The sequence below is a fragment of the Lithobates pipiens genome, unplaced genomic scaffold (genome assembly GCF_037356315.1).
Source record: "Lithobates pipiens isolate NorthernLeopardFrog02 unplaced genomic scaffold, aLitPip1_a1.2 Scaffold_3, whole genome shotgun sequence".
In the NCBI taxonomy this organism is placed as follows: domain Eukaryota; kingdom Metazoa; phylum Chordata; class Amphibia; order Anura; family Ranidae; genus Lithobates; species Lithobates pipiens.
Genome location: NW_027507790.1, coordinates 270445598 through 270467716, shown reverse-complemented (window position 1 = coordinate 270467716; position 22119 = coordinate 270445598). Strand labels below are relative to the sequence as shown.

The following is a 22119-nucleotide window of genomic DNA, read 5'->3' as shown; positions in this document are numbered from 1 at the left end:
ATTGAGGATCAGTGGGAAGAATGCTCCTTTACATTGGTGATCAGTGATAAGAATGTTCCTTTACATTGGTGGTCAGTGAGAAGATTGCCGCTTACATTGGTGGTCAGTGGGAAGAATGCTCCTTACATTGGTGGTCAGTGGAGAGAATGCTCATTACATTGGTGGTCAGTGGAGAGAATGCTCATTACATTGGTGGTCAGTGGAGAGAATGCTCCTTACATTGGTGGTCAGTGGGAAGAATGCTCCTTACATTGGTGATCAGTGGGAAGAATGTTCCTTACATTGGTGATCAGTGAGAAGAATGCCGCTTACATTGGTGGTCAGTGGGAAGAATGTTCCTTACATTGGTGGTCAGTGGAGAGAATGCTCCTTACATTGGTAGTCAGTGGGAAGAATGTTCCTTACATTGGTGATCAGTGAGAAGAATGCCGCTTACATTGGTGGTCAGTGGGAAGAATGTTCCTTACATTGGTGATCAGTGAGAAGAATGCCGCTTACATTGGTGGTCAGTGGGAAGAATGCTCCTTACATTGGTGGTCAGTGGAGAGAATGCTCCTTACATTGGTAGTCAGTGGAAAGAATGCTCATTACATTGGTGGTCAGTGGGAAGAATGTTCCTTACATTGGTGATCAGTGAGAAGAATGTTCCTTTACATTGGTGATCAGTGATAAGAATGTTCCTTTACATTGGTGATCAGTGATAAGAATGTTCCTTTACATTGGTGGTCAGTGAGAAGATTGCCGCTTACATTGGTGGTCAGTGGGAAGAATGCTCCTTACATTGGTGGTCAGTGGAGAGAATGCTCATTACATTGGTGGTCAGTGGAGAGAATGCTCCTTACATTGGTGGTCAGTGGAGAGAATGCTCATTACATTGGTGGTCAGTGGAGAGAATGCTCCTTACATTGGTAGTCAGTGGAAAGAATGCTCATTACATTGGTGATCAGTGAGAAGAATGTTCCTTACATTGGTGATCAGTGAGAAGAATGTTCCTTACATTGGTGATCAGTGAGAAGAATGTTCCTTACATTGGTGATCAGTGAGAAGAATGCTCCTTACATTGGTGGTCAGTGGGAAGAATGTTCCTTACATTGGTGGTCAGTGGAGAGAATGCTCCTTACATTGGTAGTCAGTGGGAAGAATGTTCCTTACATTGGTGATCAGTGAGAAGAATGCCGCTTACATTGGTGGTCAGTGGGAAGAATGTTCCTTACATTGGTGGTCAGTGGGAAGAATGTTCCTTACATTGGTGATCAGTGAGAAGAATGTTCCTTACATTGGTAGTCAGTGGAAAGAATGCTCATTACATTGGTGATCAGTGGGAAGAATGTCCCTTACATTGGTGATCAGTGAGAAGAATGCCGCTTACATTGGTGGTCAGTGGGAAGAATGCTCCTTACATTGGTGGTCAGTGGAGAGAATGCTCATTACATTGGTGGTCAGTGGGAAGAATGTTCCTTACATTGGTGATCAGTGAGAAGAATGTTCCTTTACATTGGTGATCAGTGATAAGAATGTTCCTTTACATTGGTGGTCAGTGAGAAGATTGCCGCTTACATTGGTGGTCAGTGGGAAGAATGCTCCTTACATTGGTGGTCAGTGGAGAGAATGCTCATTACATTGGTGGTCAGTGGAGAGAATGCTCCTTACATTGGTAGTCAGTGGAAAGAATGCTCATTACATTGGTGATCAGTGAGAAGAATGTTCCTTACATTGGTGATCAGTGAGAAGAATGCCGCTTACATTGGTGGTCAGTGGGAAGAATGCTCCTTACATTGGTGGTCAGTGGGAAGAATGTTCCTTACATTGGTGGTCAGTGGGAAGAATTCCCCTTACATTGGTGATCAGTGAGAAGAATGCTCCTTTACATTAGTGGTCAGTGCGAAGAATGCCTCTTACATTGGTGGTCAGTAGGAAGAATGCCCCTTACACTGGTGATTAGTGTGAAGAATGCTTCTTACATTGATGATCAGTGGGAAGAATGACCCCCATACAGTGGTGGTCAGAACATCCCTCTCACAGACACTTTAAAAGATCATCGATGGAATGCCACTGGCTCTTCCAAGTGACACTGACCCAGGAACTGTGTAGGCATCACCAGATGGGAGGTCAGTCAAACACATCTCAGGGAACCCCCCCAAGGAACTCTGGATCTGGAACCCTGGTTGAGAATGGCTGCTCTAGATAAAAGAAGAGTTTAATAAATAAATCTAAAATTGGTGATTGAAGTGACCAAAAAAACAGCAGAGGAGCTGATACTACAACAAAGCTGCCGGCATTCATCGGCATTCATCGGCATTCATCCTACGGTCAAGTTCTGCAATAATTTACATATCAGCTATGCTTTATATTATTTTCATCATTTTATTGTATTAGCCCCCCCCAAAAAAATCTATTATTGTCTGTGCACAATACCGCTAGACAATTTAAACAGCAGGTGTTGTTGAGTTTATTAATGGTACCATCACTTGTATGAATGATCGCTCCATCCATGAATAACCATTTGTGAAATGATAACCCGATTATACTACGGGGGTTACTCAATGGATTGTGACCTATAACTGCTTTCTAAGAATAATACGCTCTGCAATTGTCAGATACATTAAGCAATAAATAGTTCCATTCATTCCCATCCCTTGTTAATCACTGATAAGCAGTTATCTACTGAGTTGCCCTCTACCCATCCTGATCAGATCATCTGCAGATTTCACGACTAGTTATAATTGCCTCCCTCCGTAACTCACCCATATTGTAGAGAGCCAAGCCGGGCGTGTGTGACTCTGGTGACAAGTGGAAAGAGACTGAAACGCTTAAACCGGAATAGACGATGACAACAGCTGACAGGCATTCCAGGCCAAGCCCAACCCAACTCTACCGCTGAGCAGGATGGAGACAGGGCCTCCCAGCAATGATCTAGGAGGTTCTGTGGGCCAGAAAATAGAGAAGAGAGCGAGGTTCACGGAAAAGGGCAGTTTGTATAAAAATGTAATAATATTTCAGAACAGGGCTCTATAACTGACCGATCGAGGTAAAAGAGACAGAAACTCATAAAAAAAAAAAGAGAGATTAACAAAGACTGGCAGAAAAAAGACCCAAAAAGAAGGGACCTCAAACTTGGAGGGGCCTGGAGAAAGACGCCTTAGCACACGGTCGGACATTCCGACAACAAAATCCGTCGGATTTTGTCCGACGGATTTTGTCCGAAACTGGTGTTGCATACACACGGTCGGACAAAGTTGTCGGAAAATCCAATCGTACGTAACGTGATGACGTTATTTAGTTACAACAGGACTACGTTCAGGCTAGTAGCCAATAGCTTTGGTCTAGGAATTTGATCTGAGCATGCGTGGCACTTTGTCCGATCGGGAATTCTCTACACACAATCGGACAAAGTCCGATCGGATCATGTTGTCGGAAAGTTTTATAGCCCAGCTCTAAAACTTTGTCGGTCGGATATTCCGACGGAAACAGTCCGATGGAGCCCACACACGGTCGGATTATCCGACAACACGGTCCGATCGGACATTTTCCGTCAGGAATGTCCGACCGTGTGTACAAGGGCTTAGAAGTACAACACATAGCAAAGGAGGCAGGGGCTATGCATCAGCAGAATATGAAAAAAGGAGGACAAGGCTTACAAAGACCCAGAGACAGGTGACTAAGGCTGGGTTCACATATGCTGCGGCTGAAGTTCACAGCATGGGATGCGGTGCGTTCCTGTTTACTGATTCAGAGGGCGAATCAGGCCTGAATTCGCACCTGAATTGGAGACCAAAGACGCACAGGACCCTTTTTAAATGCAAACCGCGGCCGTCCTGGAGCTGTGTGAACCGGCTTCATTGAGAGCCAGTTACACTCTCCTGTCATGCGAACACAATGCGGGCTAATCCGCATCCGATTTTCACATGTGTGAACCCAGCCTAATGGCTAGTAAACAAGATAATAAAATTGGACGAAAATTTCCGTAAGAGGAACGATTCCAGAAGATGTTCGCTAGTGTTTGGCTCAACGCAAGTTAGAAGATTTTTATCATAAGAGAACACAACCTCTGATTTTCATTCAATGTGTACAGTTATCATACATAAGTAATCGAATAGAAAATAAAGAGCACGATCGGAAGCAAAGAACGACCATACACTAGTACGTAGTACGTAGTCTTGGTTACATCATGATATGCACCTTTGTGGAAAATCGGACCATCGTTCGTCCGATTTTCTCATATTGTGTACTAGGCTTTAGACTGAGGAGATAAAGAGACAGGTGACCACTACCAAGGGAAGGCCTAGGACAGCGTGAGAACAGTTGTCCAGGACCATCAGACGGGTGACCAGAACTGACCGGACTAAAGGCTACACCAAGATAGGGGGCCATTGACAGTGGGAAATCTAAAAGGGAAGATCAGTTGACTACGACGAAGGGGGATCAGAGAAGTGATCCAAAACTAGGGGACTCAGAAAAGTGACCAGAAACTAGAGGTCAGGTGACCAGAAATTAGGGAAATCAGACACACCATGAGAAAAGGGCACACCAAGATAGGGTGTCAAGGACAGTGGAAACATTGAAAAAGAAAATGAACAGTTGACTAGGACCAAGTGGATTCAGACAGGTGGCCATGACTAAGGAAATATAGAGGCAGATGACCACTTCTGAGGGATCACTTTGGACAGTGGGGATGCCAAAAGAGACTAGGACCAAGGGGATTTAGATGGTCTGACCCAAATAAGGGGACTGAGTCAGGTGACCATAAATGAGGAGATGCAAACAGGTGACAAGAACTGAAGGGGGATTCAGGCAGATGATTATGACCAGAGGGCACACCAAGATAGGGGGCCAGGGACAGTGGGAATATTGAAAGAGAAAGGGAACAGTTGACTAGGACCAAGGGGACTTAGGTGACCAAAACTGAGAAGATTCAGATATATGACCAAAATTGAGGGGACTCAGGAAGGGGGCCAGAGCTTAGACTTAAATGGGTGATCAGTGCCACATGGCAGTTGGAATTCTGAAAGGAGGTAACAAGTAACTAGGGCCAAGGGGACTTAGACCAGTGACCAGAACCAAGGGACTTAGACCAGTGACCAGAACCAAGGGACTTAGACCAGTGACCAGAACCAAGGGGACTTAGACCAGTGACCAGAACCAAGGGGACTTAGACCAGTGACCAGAACCAAGGGGACTTAGACCAGTGACCAGAACCAAGGGACTTAGACCAGTGACCAGAACCAAGGGGACTTAGACCAGTGACCAGAACCAAGGGGACTCAGACAGGTGATCAGAACTTAGGGGACTCTGACATGTGACCAGGACCAAAGGACAAACCAAGACATGTACAGTGGGAATGACTAAGACTAACGCCGGCCATACACGGTTCGAATTTCGAAAGAATTTTCTTTCGAAAATCGTATCTAAGAATTTTCGTATGAATTTCGCACCATTAGTGGGCTGCAGCAACAGTCGATTTTCGTGCGGAAATTTAATTTGAGGAATCGGACATGTTGGAAATTTTTAGAAAAACAAACGATTTTCTAATCAATGATGGGAGAATCGTGCGAGAAACGTAAGAAAATGTACGGAGATAAAAGAAAATTTACAGAGAGAAAAGAAGATTCCCAGCCAAGAAAATTCTTTTCTGTAGCAACATGAGATGAAATTGAAGGCTTGGTCGGCCGAATTTCGAAAATCAATGGTGGCATCATCGGATCACAAAAAAAAACGAATTTTCTGATTTTGAAAAGAAAATTCGTTCGAAATTCGACCGTGTATGGCCTGCATAAGACAGTTGGTCAGAACAAAAGAGACTCAGATATATGACCAAAACTGAGGGGGCTCAGAAATGAGACCAGGACCAACGAGCACACTGAGGTAGAGGGCCAGAATTAGGGGTACTCAAACATGTGACCAGACCTGAGGGGAATTAGACCTGTTACCAGGATCAAAGGGCACACTGAGATGGAGCCATGGACAGTGGAAATACTGAAAGGAAAATGGAACACTTGACTAGGATCAAGAGGATTCAGACAGCTCACTGGGGCTAAAATGACTCATTCATGTAACCAAAGACAAAGTGTGTACTGAGACGCGGGTCTGTGGAAAAGAAGAAAATCAAGAAATGAGGAGAAGACTTATGCCCCGTACACATGAGCGGAATGTCAGACAGAAAAAATCAGACGGGAGCTTTTCATCGTATATTCCGACCGTGTTTATGCCCCATTGGACTTTCTACTTCGAAAATTCTGAGGGACCAAGAAATAGAACATGTTCTAAATATTTCAGATGGAACCAATTCCTATCAGGAAAACCTCTGGTCTGTATTCTGTTCCGACGTACCAAAAACGACACACGCTCTGAAGCAAGTACGAGACAGAAGCTATTGGCTACTGACTATTGAACTTCCTTTTTCTAGTCCCGTCGTACGTGTTGTACGTCACCGCATTCTTGACGGTCGGACTTTGGTGTGATTGTGTGTATGCAAGACAGTTTTAGCGGATTCCATCGGAACTCCGTCGGAAAAACCTTCAGATTTTTTTTTTTTACGATGGGAAAACCGGTCAGGACCAAAGGGTCTTGAGATTTGGTAAAAAGTACTAAAGGGTCTCACAGGCAGGTGACTGTGACTTGGGGGGGACTAAGAGGCAGTTGATCAGGACTAATAGGATTATAAAATGTACCAGGATCAAGAGGGAATTAGACATAAGGGAGAAAGAGGGACAATAAGACAGGAGATCTGGACCAAGAGGAAAGTCAAGTTCCTGGCTAGAAAGGGAAGGGAGACCCAGAAACCCAGAAACAGGTAACCATGGCTGTGTGTGGACCTAGGGTCAGATGGCTATGATCAAAGTTGACTCACAGACATCCAGCCATAGTTCAGGGGGGTTCAGTGAAATGTGACCTCAACCAAGAAGGCTCAGGGCCATGTAATCAAGACTAATTGGATTTAGGGGTTTGGATTGGCAAAAGATAAGGGGGGTTCAATCTACAGTAGAACAGGATTAGGAAAGGATTGAGCTAAGAAACTGTGACCAGGCTATGGGAAGCCTCAGAGCCAGGAGAATCACAACACAGAAGATCCAATGCCCAAACAATGAGGAGAAACTGAACCCTAAAGCTACAGACAGAGAACTGACTCTACAGCCCTGGATTTTAACACAAGGGTTCTCCAATCAGGAGACCCAGCAGAGGGGCGGGCAACTCACATAGTCAGGGAGGACCATGAAGAAAGGGGGCTCCATAGTTTTATGACCTAGAGAAGTGTAGAGAGGGCCAAAAGAACATGGACCATAATGTTTCATCCTCCTACAAAAAACCTATTTCAGGTTAGTGTGAGTCCCCGCATATAGCATACATCCCCCAGCAAATGTTCATTACCATGCCCTAAACTTCACCCGCCGAGCCAGGTACCAGTTCCAAAGATAGGCTGTTGGTATCAAAAAGATGCGAGTCCAAGAGGTTTTTAAAGCTTTACATCTGCAACTTTAAGGTAGACAACCTCAGGGCATACAACTATTCACCAATATGGTAGCAATCATGAGCACTTTCCAGGTTGGGCTTTCTATGTTCTGTACCCAACCTCCATCTTATCCTGGGCACCAGGGTCTCTCCAGGTATTCCCAACCTGGGGAATAGCAATAACTGGAAGCTCTACATCTCTGTAGAATAAGCCCCACCAAGTCCCATGGGGGACCAGCTCTGGAGTCCCACTCCTGTTCTCTCAACTCCCTGCCCCAAGTCCTCCTTCTCCTTAATGTAACCCACTCTTGCTCTATGGGGAGGGTGCCGCCTAGTGGCCAAACAGGAAATTGTACCAACACCCCCTTTAAAGGGAGTTTTCAACAGGTAGGGCAAAAACAAGTTACCTACAACCCAATATGGAACCATATTCATGGACTGTGTGCTATGTTTGGACATATTGGTGTATTATAAGCAGCAGCTCATCCAGGTATTATTCTCAGTAATGAGGTAAACATGGTGACATAATAGACACGTGTCTAATAAAACACCAGAAATATGGGGTGACTCATTGGAAAGCGGTTACTCCTGCAGACAGCTCACATGCTAACAATTGCTCGCTCCACTGCTTCGGTATCCAGTACTCTGACTCACAGCAACATGCTGGAACTTGCAGTTCATACAGGAGACTGACTACTACAGAGATATGGTAAGTGAGCTCAGAAGGACAATTTGCCCCTTGCAGACAAATTAGGCTGATTACCAGACTCTCCCATGCAGACCCATGGAGTGTTAGACGTACTAGCAGATTTAGATGCTCAAACAAATCAAAACCAAACTCCAGATAATATTTCATAATAAGTTACAGCAATTTTTTTTTCTTTTTTGAGATAAAAGTTTTACAAGAATAAATTAAAGCTGATCAATGTAAGCACCCCTGTCAGTGGCAAATGGTTCGTCTCATCTATGTCACTGCAAGAGAGCTTGTTCTTTTGACCACTTGGTTACTGGGCACTTAAACCCACCTCCTGCCCAGACCAATTTTCAGCTTTCAGTGCTGAAGCACTTTGAATGACAATTGCGCGGTCATACAACACTGTACGAAATTTTTAGCATTTTTTTCCCCACAAATAGAGCTTCTTTTGGTGGTATTTAATCACAGCTGGTGTTTTTATTTTTTGCTAAACAAACAAAAAAAAGGAAAATTTTGAATAAAAAAAAAAGAAATCATGTTTCATAGTTTGTTATAAAATTTAGAAAACAGGTAATTTTTTCTCCTTCATTGATGAGGCGGCACTGGTGGGCACTGATAGGCTGCTCTGGTGGGCACTGATAGGCTGCTCTGGTGGGCACTGATAGGCTGCACTGGTGGGAACTGATAGGCACAGATAAGGCGGTACTGATAGGCACTGATAAGGCGGCACTTATAGGCACTGATAAGGTGGCACTGATAGGCACAGATAAGGCGGCACTGATGGGCACAGATAAGGCAGCACCGATGGGCCCTGATTGGTGGCACTGATGGGCACAGATAAGGCAGCACCGATGGGCCCTGATTGGTGGCACTGATGGTGTTACTGATAGGTACCACTGATAGATGGCACTGATGGGCACTGATAGGCAACACTGATGGGCACTGGTAGGTGATACTGATGGGCACTGGTAGGTTACACCGATGGGCAGAACTGTTGATGAGGCACTGATTGGTGACACTGATAGGTGGCACTGATGGGTGGCACTGTAGGCACTGGTAGGTGGCACTGGCAGGTGTCAGATGAGCTGGCGGCAGCTCTCCTTGATCGGGACCGATGTCCCTCTGACAGCAGCCGGTGATCGGCTATCAATACTAAGGAGAAAAAATAGCCAATTACCGGCTCTGTTTACATTACATGATGAGCTGTCATTGGCTGACAGCTGATCACGTGGTAAGGGGTCGGGATACTCCGATCTGCGATCAGCCGAGTCTCATAGACTCACTGATCACAGAGCACGCTGCACATGCCCTGCAAGGGGCATGCAGGCCGCTCGACTACGGGAGGACGTCTATTGTCACCCACATTAGGGCCTCTCTGTAGCTGTCATTCGGCTATATCGCAGATCTGAAGAAGTAAAAAAAAAAAAAAGACTTGCTGGCTGGATCACCAGATAAAAATAGAAGAAAGAAAACAAATGCAGCCATCACATCTAAAAGTTGGTAATCTGGAATATAATAAATGTTTGCTTCTGGGTTTAATATTTCTTTACTGCAACGCACATTACAGCACATACAGTATGTGAACTCAACCAGCAAGAACAGCAAAAAGTAATTGGATTCAAAAGTGAATACAAATTGGAAAAATGAACCTCTTGTAATTGGTTCCTTTTGGTTAATCTCTTTCCCACCCCTGGGCTATTACACCCGGGGAGGAGGTCTGATTGTCTGTCAAAGTGGTCATATGATTGTGAGCAGGTCCCACTGACTCCCGATCATTACGAGAGACCAGGAGCTGTCTCAGTCGCTGTGCTGGGCACACATGTTCTCAGCACAGGAACCTCTGCGGGCATGGGTACATATGTGTGGCATGTGGGCATTAAAGCCCGCCCTCTTTGCATCATGTGGGTGTCAAGAGGTTAAATTTACGATCAAAGCCTCATGCACGCTAGGTGTCAAAAACGCCACTTTTAAGGAGCGTTTGACTGTTTTTTTTCTGCCTCTAAAGCTCTGGCTGTATGTTTCGGGTCGTTGTCCTGCTGGAAGGTGAACCTCCTCTCCAGTCTCAAGTCTTTTGTAGACTCTAATGCAGCGTACACACGACCAGCCAGTCCGACTACAAAATCCATGGGATTTTTTCCAACGGATGTTGGCTCAAACTTGTCTTGCATACACACGGTCACACAAAATTGGTCAGAAATTTCGACCTTCAAGAACGCAGTGCCGTACAACACGTACGACATGCCCAGAAAAATGAAGTTCAATAGCCAGTGTGGCTCTTCTGCTTGATTCCGAGCATGCGTGGAACTTTGTGCGTCGGAATTGTGTACACACGATCGGAATTTCCGACAACGGTTTTTGTTGGTCGGAAAATCTGAGATCCAGATCTCCAATTTTGTGCGATGGAAATTCAGATGGGAAATGTCCGATGGAGCCCTACACACGGTTGGAATTTCCGATCAAAAGCTCCCATTGAACATTTTCCATCTGAAAATCCGGCCGTGTGTACCAGGATGCATTACAGAATTTCTTCTAAGATTGTCCTGTATTTGGCTCCATCCATCTTCCCATCAACTCTGACCAGCTTCCCTGTCCCTGCTGAAGAAAAGCATCCCCACAACATAATGCTACCACCACCATGTTTCACGGTGGAGATGGTGTGTTCAGGGTGATGTGCAGTGTTAGATTTCCCCACACATAGTGTTTTGCTTTTAGCCCAAAAAGTTCAACTTTGGTCTCATCTGACCAGATCATCTTCTTCCGCATGTTTGCTGTGTCCTCCACATGGCTTCTCGCCAACTACAAACAGGACTTATTATGACTTTCCTTCAGCAATGTCTTTCTTCTTCCATAAAGGGCAGATTTGTGGAGAGCACGACTAATAGTTGTCCTGTGGACAGATTCTCCCCCCTGAGCTGTGGATCTCTGCAGCTCCTCCAGAGTTACCATGGGCCTCTTGGCTGCTTCTCTGATGAATGCTCTCCTTGCCCGGCCGGTCAGTTTAGGTGGACGGCCATGTCTTGGTAGGTTTGCAGTTGTGCCATACTCTTCCCATTTTCGGATGATGGATTGAACAGAGCTCCATGAGATGTTCAAAGCTTGGGATATTTTTTTTAGAACCTAACCCTGCTTTATACTTCTCCACAACTTTATCCCTGACCTGTCTGGTGTGTTCCGTGGCCTTCATGATGCTGTTTGTTCACTAAGGTTCTCTAAAAAACCTCTGAGGGCTTCACAGAACAGCTGTATTTATACTGAGATTAAATTACACACAGGTGGACTTTATTTACTAATTAGGTGATTTCTGAGGGCAGTTGGTTCCACTAGATTTTAGTTAGGGGTATCAGAGTAATGGGGGCTGAATAAAAATGTACCCCCCCCCCCACACTTTTCACATATTTATTTGTAATTGTCATTTTCTTTCCACTTCACAATTATGTGGCACTGTGTGTTGGTCTATCATATAAAAACCCAATAAAATACATTTAAGTTTTTGGTTGTAACATGATACAAATGTGGAAAATGTTAAGGGGTATTAATACTTTTTCAAGGCACTGTAATGCCACCATTTCTAAAGTTTGGTAAGCTGCAATATATTACATTTTTGTTCTTAGGTTTAGATATATTATAAGGAGATGAGTTACAAAGAAAAGAGCACGCACGTATGAATCAATTCACTGGCAGCACGGAGTACAATGCATCCGGAAAGTATTCACAGCGCTTCGCTTTTTCCACATTTTATTATGTTACAGCCTCATTCCAAAATGGATTTATTTCCTCAAAATTCTACAAACAATTCCCCAGAATGACAACGTGAAAGAAGTTTGTTTGAAATCTTTGCAAATTTATTAAAAATAAAAAAATAAAAAAAATTTGGTGAAGCTCCTTTGGCACCAATTGCAGCCTCCAGTCTTGTTGAGTATGATGCTACAAGCTTGGCACACCTATTTTTGGGCAGTTTCTCCCATTGTTCTTTGTAGGACCTCTCAGGCTCCATCAGATTGGATGAGGAGCGTCGCTGTGTCGGTGTACAGCCATTTTCAGATCTCTCCAGAGATGTCCAATCGGGTTCAAGTCTGGGCTCTGGCTGGGCCACTCAAGGACATTCACAGAGTTGTCCTGTAGCCACTCCTTTGTTATCTTGGCTGTGTGCTGAGGGGTCGTTGTCCTTTTGGAAGATGAACCTTCACCCCAGTCTGAGGTCCAGGAGCAGGTTTTCATCAAGGATGTCTCTGTATATTGCTGCATTCATCTTTCCCTCCATCCTGACTAGTCTCCCAGTTCCTGCAGCTGAAAAACAACCCCATAGAATGATGCTGCCACCACCATGCTTCACTGTAGGGATGGTATTGGCCAGGTGATGAGCGGTGGTTGGTTTCCTCCAGACATGGCGCTTGCCATTCAGGCCAAAGAGTTCAATCTTTTGTTTCATCAGACCAGAGAATTTTGTTTCTCATGGTCTAGGAGTCCTTCAGGTTTCTTCTTTCAAACTCCAGGCGAGGCTGTCCTGTGCCTTTTTAGTGGCTTCCGCCTGGCCACTCTACCATAAAGGCCTGATTGGTGGAGTGCTGCAGAGATGGTTGTTCTACTGGAAGGTTCTCCTCTCTCCACAGAGAAATTCTGGAGCTCTGTCAGAATGACCATCGGGTTCTTGGTCACCTCTCTGTCTAAGGCTCTTCTCCCCCGATCGCTCATGTTTGGTCGGGCGGCCCACTCTAGGGGGAGTCCTGGTGGTTCCAAATGTCTTCCATTTACGGGTGATGGAGGACGCTGTCGCCGAAAACGTCTATGACAAAAATGCGTACCGCGGAGCCACGCACACTACGTAATTTCCGGGCGGGTGGAACGCAGCTGGAACGCACGCCGCCGCTGCTGTCCCCCTTCTCCGGTTCTTACAAGCAGTTTGTCCATGCTCTGTCTAGCTGGTTGCTACACGGAAGGGGTTTTGGTAGACACATGTATACGGCTTGTTTTTATACTAGATTGGTCTTTTTAAATACTTATTTTAAATAAACTGAATTTTTCGACTTTCATACTACACTATGGGAGCCAGGACTGGACTGGGACAGAAATTTGGCCCTGGACTTCATCCAGACTGGCCCACTTATATTTTGAGTGTCTCATCAGCACCCCCTTACATCAGAGTGTCCCATCAGCCCCCTTACATCAGAGTGTCCCATGAGCAGCCCCCTTACATCAGAGTGTCCCATGATCAGCCCCCTTACATCAGAGTGTCCCATCAGCAGCCCCCTTACATCAGAGTGTCCCATCAGCACCCCTTACATCAGAGTGTCCCATCAGCACCCCCTTACATCAGAGTGTCCCATCAGCACCCCCTTACATCAGAGTGTCCCATCAGCAGCCCCCTTACATCAGAGTGTCCCATGAGCACCCCCTTACATCAGAGTGTCCCATGATCAGCCCCCTTACATCAGAGTGTCCCATGAGCAGCCCCCTTACATCAGAGTGTCCCATCAGCACCCCCTTACATCAGAGTGTCCCATGATCAGCCCCCTTACATCAGAGTGTCCCATGAGCAGCCCCCTTACATCAGAGTGTCCCATCAGCAGCCCCCTTACATCAGAGTGTCCCATCAGCACCCCTTACATCAGAGTGTCCCATCAGCACCCCCTTACATCAGAGTGTCCCATCAGCACCCCCTTACATCAGAGTGTCCCATCAGCACCCCCTTACATCAGAGTGTCCCATCAGCAGCCCCCTTACATCAGAGTGTCCCATCAGCACCCCCTTACATCAGAGTGTCCCATCAGCACCCCCTTACATCAGAGTGTCCCATCAGCAGCCCCCTTACATCAGAGTGTCCCATCAGCAGCCCCCTTACATCAGAGTGTCCCATCAGCACCCCCTTACATCAGAGTGTGCCATCACCACCCCCTTACATCAGAGTGTCCCATCACCAGCCCCCTTACATCAGAGTGTCCCATCACCAGCCCCCTTACATCAGAGTGTCCCATCAGCACCCCCTTACATCAGAGTGTCCCATCAGCAGCCCCCTTACATCAGAGTGTCCCATCAGCAGCCCCCTTACATCAGAGTGTCCCATCAGCAGCCCCCTTACATCAGAGTGTCCCATCAGCACCCCCTTACATCAGAGTGTCCCATCAGCAGCCCCCTTACATCAGAGTGTCCCATCAGCACCCCCTTACATCAGAGTGTCCCATCAGCAGCCCCCTTACATCAGAGTGTCCCATCAGCACCCCCTTACATCAGAGTGTGCCATCACCACCCCCTTACATCAGAGTGTCCCATCACCAGCCCCCTTACATCAGAGTGTCCCATCACCAGCCCCCTTACATCAGAGTGGCCCACTGAGCCATCGGCCCACCGGGAAACTCCCAGAAGTCCTGATAGCCAGTACATGCCTGATGGGAGCTGATTTTTTATTTTTTTTCCTCTATGTGGATTACATTAACGCCTACGCCCACCCAACCTGGAGCCTATGGGGCATCTCTGGAGCCTACACAGAGGACACCTGGCGATACTGGTCAAATAGAGTGGGAGTATACGCATATTACCCCTGTAGGGGGTGACAGGATCCGGTGAGTGGGGACCCTTGAGGACCCTTGAGGGGGAGCGCACAAGTCACCTGAAGATACTGCGAGCACAAAAGTCACGTGTGTTTGATGTTTCTTCACGCAATTCATTTTATTATAAGATGATCATATATGTGGAAACTGCTATACATCTTCACTTATATATTTAGACTTTCTTTTTTTGAGGAAAAGAATGAATTAAATCCATTTTGGAATAAGGCTGTAACATAAAAAAATGTGGAAAAAGTGAAGCGCTGTGCATACTTTCCGGATGCACTGTATGTCCTAATAAATCTTTAGTGTCATACTAAATTCATGTTGGGAGTAATCGTGTAGAACATTATTGGCAGGATCCAGGCATGGAGCAGATCCGAGCTCCAGACTAAATGCAGCTTTCTTTTGTAGTGTCAGAAGCAGTGCCGGGACAAGGTCATCCAGCACCCAGGGCAAAGATGCCAAACTGCGCCCCCCCCCCCCACTTTCCCTTAGGGTTAGGCTCAGGGTGCCCCCTACCCCAGCAATATACCATTGCACCAGGGGCAGCCGTCCCTCCTGCCCACCCCTTGTCCCGGCCCTGGTCAGAAGGGTTAAAGGGTTAAAAAGGGTGATTTTTTTTTTCCACTGCAGGCTACTCGGCAATAGCAGTATTCATTTGAGAAAAATAAAAATCGCCAGTTTCTTATAACCCTGTGACCGAGCGTCATGTATGGCAGATTCACTTCACAGCTAATACAATAGTATGAGTTTTAACTAAACAGGAATTCAATATCTGTCGGAGCCTTGGGAAGGGACTGTATTGAACTAAAGCAATTGCCTCTTAACTGAATTTTCCATTGGAATCTGAGATGATGAAACGATTCTGTCTGCCGATGTGTTAGAGGGCCTTCACCACATGTCGCTGCTTTACTGCAACAAACATTAAGCTGGCCATAGACATGACATGGCGGATATTTATTCATCTAGGTTTAGCCTGCCCACAGGCACTGTGAAAAGCCTGCTGAATATTGTACACTGTTTAATCTGCTGGTTCCAAGTGTCTTATATCTATTCAGATTGGGGACTGTTCATGCTGTACATGTTATGAATGAACTGAAGGAAGGCCTGTCCCTGGAAATAAAGGGGGCTTCTAATGGGAGGGGCCAGGCAGGGTCCTGTGCAGCACCTTGGGTTGCTCCCAAACTCCTAACCACTGATGATAGTCAATGATAGAGACGGAATAGCATCCAAAAATACAGAAAAAAACAATAAAACAAATGTTATAAATTAAGTTGCAGTTCAGTGAGTAAAATACGTTTTTGATCTCCAAGCAGGGCCGGATTAAGAGCATCATGTGCTTGGTGCTGAGGATTATGGTGGACCTTTTACTGGGCACCCTTCTGTGTTTCAAAGAGCCTGTGTTGGGATTCATTCAAACTCCAAAGGACGCATGCCAACTTAGGGAAGCCTGGCATTTGACTTGCCAGGTTGCCGTAAGGGCCGTGCACTCTGAGGTGAAAGAGTGCAGCCGAGCGGGCCTAACACTATGGAAGGCCCAGAATTCTGCAAGAGCCTTGCAATGGCGTGCCCCAGGCTTCCGTTAAGACTGCTCATGCGGCGCCCATTATCAATCCCACCACCCTGCTCATGCGGAATGCAGGGCCCCGTCAGCGGAGAACTCTGTTGGCCCATTGCTTTTCATGAGCAGTGTGTTCTTTTTGGGTGGCTGGGCCTATATTATGGTAGGGGCCTGGAGCTGCAGCTCCAATAGTCCCTATGTTAATCCAGCCCTGTCCCCAAGCAAAACATGATTTAGGACTTGGTGGGAAAACCCTTGTTGGCAAGTACAGAGGTCAGACGTTTCTTGTAGGTGGTGACCGGGTTTGCAGACATCTCAGGAGGGATTTTGGTCCACTCTTCTTTACAGATCTTCTCTAAATCCTAAGCCCTTGTACGCACGGTCGGAGATTCCGACAACCAAATCTGTTGGATTTTTTCCGACGGATTTTGTCCGAAACTGTTGCATACACACGGTCGGACAAAGTTGTCGGAAAATCCGATCGTTCAGAACGTGATGACGTAATTTCGTTACGGCGGGACTACGTTCAGGCTAGTAGCCAATAGCTTTGGTCTCGTAATTTCATCTGAGCATGCGTGGCACTTTGTCCAATCGTAATTCTCTACACATGATCAGACAAAGTCCGATTGAAACATGTTGTCGGAAAATTTTATTGCCAAGCTGGAAAACTTGGTCCGTCGGATATTCCGATGGAAACAGTCCGATGGAGCCCCCACACGGTCGGATTATCCGACAACAAGGTCCGATCGGGCATTTTCCATCGGAATGTCCGACCGTGTGTACAAGGGCTTAAAGGGTAAGTTCACCTTTACAGAAAAATCTGTAAGGTGAACCCCCCCACCCCCACCCCCGGAGGGCAGTGATTACCCGCACTGACTCACCAGGTTTCGTCTCACTTAGAAATCCCCTCGGCTTTATCTCCAAAATGTACCTTGTTGGGACATACGTTTAGGAGCATTCTAATTGGTCTGCGCCATCAAATGGGTGGTCGCCGACCAATCAGAACCCGCAAAGCCACGAGGATTTCAAATCCCCAGAGTGGTAAAGCGGCTATCCAATGTATTAGGACGAACAATTACCAGACTCCAGGTTGGTGGGATCAGGGGGGGGGGGGTTGGGATGGGGACAGGGTCCAGTGTAGGTCCAGCTTACAGATTTTCTGTAAAGGTGTACTTACACTTTAAGGTTTCTTGGGTTTCGCTTGGCAACTAAAAGTTTCAATTCCCTCCATAAATTTTCTATAGGATTAAGGTCTGGAGACTGGCTGGGCCACTCCGTGACCTTAATGTGCTTCTTTCTTGAGGCACTCCTTTGTTGCCTCGGGGGTATGTTTTGGGTCTTTGTCATACTGGAAGACCCATCCACCACCCATCTTCAGTGTTCTGGCTGAGGGAAGAAGGTTCTCATCCATGATATTACAATACGGGGCCCCATCCTTTGGCCCCTCAGTGCGGCAAATTCAATCTGTACCTTTAGCAGAGAAACAGCCCCAAAACATCATGTTTCCACCTCCATTCTTGACTGTAGGGATGGTGCTCTTAGGGTCATAGTCAGCATTCTTCCTCCAAACACAGCGAGTCCCCCTCCTCACATGCCAATGAACATCTAAATGATTCAGAGAAGGATTGGGAGAAGGTGCTGTGGTCAGATGAGACCAAAATTGAGCTCTTTGGCATTAACTTGAGTCGCGGAAGAATAAAAATGATGACTATGACCCTAAGAGGACCATCCCTATGGTCAAGCACAGAGGTGGAAATGTGATGCTTTGGGGCTGTTTCTCTGCTACAGGTACAGGCCGACTTTGCCACATTAAGGGGTCAATGGGTAGGGTCATGTATTGTAAAATCTTGGATGAGAACCTTCTTCCCTCAGCCAGAACACTGAAGATGGGTCATGGATGGGTCTTCCAGTCTGAAAATGAACCAAAATATACCGGCAAGGCAACAAAGGAGTGGCTCAAGAAGAAGCACATTAAGGTCATGGAGTGTCCTAGCCAGTCTCCAGACCTTAATCCTATATAAAATGTATGGAGGGAGCTGAAACTTCGAGTTGCCAAGACACAGCCAAGAAACCATAAAGATTTAGAGAAGATCTGTAAAGAAGAGTCGACCAGAATCCCTCTGGAGACCATAAGTGAGCTCTTTGGCATTAACTTGAGTGGCGGAAGAATAAAAATGCTGACTATGACCCTAAGAACACCATCCAGGGCCGTTTTTAAGGCAGGGCAAAAGGGGCAGCTGCCTTGGGCCCTGTCATTGTTGTGGGGCCCAAAGCAGCTGCCTCATACTTGCCAACTATCCTGGTTTAAATTCCCTCACCCCTTGAGGTTTTAGTCCTGTGCTGTGTCCTGATATCTCAGTGTGAAGTGCTGCTACTAATGCTGCCCAGCTCTGCCCTACTGTTGTGTACAGATGACTCACCTGAAGACCCTGTGTTTACATGTAAATTACCGGCATTGATATGTAAATAGAGGTGGCCGGCGGCATTGATATGTATATCATGCCCCCCTGAGGTCATATCCACAGTAATCTCTAGCAACCAATCAACAAGCAGAAATGATGTGCTGTAACCTCCAGCAACTAACCAGTGAGCTGTAATGTGTTCTGTAACCTCTAGAAACCAGTTAGTGAGCGGTAATGATACACTGTAACCTCTAGCAACCAATCAACAAGCAGAAATGATGTGCTGTAACCTCCAGCAACTAACCAGTGAGCTGTAATGTGTTCTGTAACCTCTAGAAACCAGTTAGTGAGCGGTAATGATACACTGTAACCTCTAGCAACCAATCAACAAGCAGAAATTATGTGCTGTAACCTCTAGCAACTAACCAGTGAGCTGTAATGTGTTCTATAATCTCTAGAAACTAGTTAGTGAGCGGTAATGATACACTGTAACCTCTAGCAACCAATCGCAATAGCGTCTTGATCTGATTCAGTAATCTGATTTCGAGTCTAGCTGCTATTTATAGTATGTCTCAGAGCAGGTGGAGAGCGAAACTTATTGGGGAGGGGTCCCCCAAGAAAAGTTTTGCCCAGGGTCCAATCAATATTAAAGATGGCCCTGACACCATCCCTACAGTCAGAGGTGGAAACGTGATGCTTTGGGGCTGTTTCTCTGCTAAAGGTACAGGCTGACTTTGCCACATTAAGGGGCCAATGGACTGGGGTCATGTATTGTAAAATCTTGGTAGAGAACCTTCTTCCCTCAGCCAGAACACTGAAGATGGGTCATGGATGGGTCTTCCAGCAGGAAAATGGGCCAAAATATACCACCAAGGCAACAAAGGAGTGGCTCAAGAAGAAGCACGTTAAGGTCACGGAGTGGTCTAATCAGTCTCTAGAGCAGTGATGGTGAACCTTGGCACCCCAGATGTTTTGGAACTACATTTCCCATGATGCTGAACTACACTGAAGAGTGCCAGAGCATCATGGGAAATGTAGTTCCAAAACATCTGGGGTGCCGAGGTTCTCCATCACTGGTCTGGACCTTAATCCCATTGAGGATTTATGGAGCGAGCTGAAACTTTAAGTTGCCAAGGGACGGCCAAGAAACCTTAAGGATTTAGAGAAGATCTGTAAAGAAGAGCGGAAACTCCCTCCTGAGATGTCTGCAAACCTGGTCACCACCTACAAGAAACGTCCGACCTCTGTACTTGCCAACAAGGGTTTCCCCACCAAGTACTGAGTCATGTTTTGCTTGGGGGATCAAATACTTATTTTACTCACTGAACTGCAACTCGGTTTATAACATTTGTATCCTGTGTTTTTTTTTTCTGGATTTTTTGGTTGATATTCCGTCTCTACCATTTAAAATACACCTATGATAAAAATGATAGATCCCTCATTTCTTTGTAAGTGAGCAAACTTACAAAATCAGCAGGGGATCAAATCATTATTTTCCCCCACTGTATAGGGCTGTTGGTATTAAAGAGGTATTAAACCCCAAAAGCAAATATTTCAATTTGTTAGTGTATTTAAATCTGCTAGTACATCGGACATTCCCTATCCCCCCCAAACTAACAATTCTTCTGTCCAAAGGTGCTTCCAGTGCTCCTTCATCCAGAGTAGGGGAGTGAAAAAAGTCTAAAAAAAAAAAGAAAACAAATGCAGCCATCACATCTAACGATTGGTAAGCTGCAATATATTAAATTTTTGGCTTTGGGTTTAATGCTGCTCTAAGGTGTGAATGGACACAGCAAGAAAGATGTGCAGACTACAGTAAGCCGCAAAAAACAGATATCGTATTTTACGCTTCTGACTGCAGTACGCTGAACTCTGATTGGTCGCCGGGGATTACAGCACATTACACATCGCCCTCTCCTGGCTTGTCCTAATGAATAAACTTGATAATGTGCAAGTCTGTGATCGCTCTTCTGCTCCGGGCTGCGCATGCACCGTGCACTGTCCACCTGTTCATGGAGCATCTCATTCTGTAAGAGATTCATATTCCTGACATCAGCCCAGATAAGAGAGAGGTGGGGGGAGAGGAGAGAAATAAGAGAGGGAGGAGAAGAGAGAGAGAGAGAGGGAGTGGGGGGAGAGGAAAGAAATAAGAGAGGGAGGAGAAGAGAGAGAGGGAGTGGGGGGAGAGGAAAGAAATAAGAGAGGGAGGAGAAGAGAGAGAGGGAGTGGGGGGAGAGGAGAGAAATAAGAGAGGGAGGAGAAGAGAGAGAGAGAGAGGGGGTGGGGGGAGAGGAGAGAAATAAGAGAGGGAGGAGAAGAGAGAGAGAGAGAGGGGGTGGGGGAGAGGAAAGAAATAAGAGAGGGAGGAGAAGAGAGAGAGAGAGAGAGAGAGAGGGGGTGGGGGGAGAGGAAAGAAATAAGAGAGGGAGGAGAAGAGAGAGAGGGGGTGGTGGATGAGGAGAGAAATAAGAGAGGGAGGAGAAGAGAGAGAGGGGTGGGGGGAGAGGAGAGAAATAAGAGAGGGAGGAGAAGGGAGAGAGAGGAGGGGTGGGGGAGAGGAAAGAAATAAGAGAGGGAGGAGAAGAGAGAGAGAGAGAGATGGGGTGGGGGGAGAGGAATGAAATAAGAGAGGGAGGAGAAGAGAGAGAGGGGGTGGTGGGTGAGGAGAGAAATAAGAGAGGGAGGAGAAGAGAGAGAGAGGGTTGGGGGGAGAGGAGAGAAATAAGAGAGGGAGGAGAAGAGAGAGGGGGAGGAGAGAAATAAGAGAGGGAGGAGAAGAGAGAGAGGAGAGAGAGAGGGGGGAGAGAGAGAGAGAGGAGAAAAGAGGAGAGAGAGGGAGGAGGAGAGAGAGGGGGGAGAGAGGGGTGGGGAGAGGAGAGAAATAAGAGAGGGAGGAGAAGGGAAGAGAGGAAGAGAGGAGAGAGGGAGGGAGGGGGAGAGAAGACAAATAGGAGAGAGGAGAGAATAAAAGAGAGGGAAAAATAAGAATTAGGGAGGAGAGAGAGAGAGGGGGGAGGGAGAAGAGAGGGAGAGGAGAGAGAGAGGAGAGGGAGAAAAGAGAGAGAGAAGACAGAGAGAATAGAAGGAGTAGAGGCAGGGGAAGAGAGAGGAGGAATAATAGAAAGAGGAGAGGAGAGGAGAATAGAGAGGGAAAGGCAGGGGAAGAAGGAGAGCAAAGCAGAGAGATAATAATAGAGAGAGACAAGAAAGGGAGAGTGAGAGCAGGAGATAGGCATAGAGATAAAGAGAGATGGAAGAGAGAGGATAGATAGACAGACAGATAGATAGATAGACAGACAGACAGAGTAATTTTAAATCCAACCAGCAACAATCTTCCATTGCTTGCGGCTGGAAACGGATGAGAGCTGGGAGTATGTGATGGGCAGGGTGGGGTGCCTGTGGAGATTCGCGCAGCCTGGTGGGGGAAGGGATGGAGCGAGCGAATGACAGGCTCATACTCAACGGACACTG

General features: G+C 46.4%; 1 protein-coding gene across 5 annotated transcripts in view; it reads right to left on the bottom strand.

Moving 5' to 3' along the window:
- Positions 1 to 22119, bottom strand: part of RUSC2 (RUN and SH3 domain containing 2) — a 117037-nt gene that overhangs the window by 90555 nt on the left and 4363 nt on the right. Inside the window, exon 1 of one of the 5 annotated variants that reach the window (XM_077463173.1) lies at positions 2745 to 2798. The exons of the other annotated variants lie outside the window; for them this stretch is intronic. The gene's annotated coding sequence lies outside the window, so the exon portion shown is untranslated. Of the gene's footprint in view, positions 1 to 2744; positions 2799 to 22119 lie in introns of those variants that run through there. 5 annotated transcript variants of the gene reach the window in all.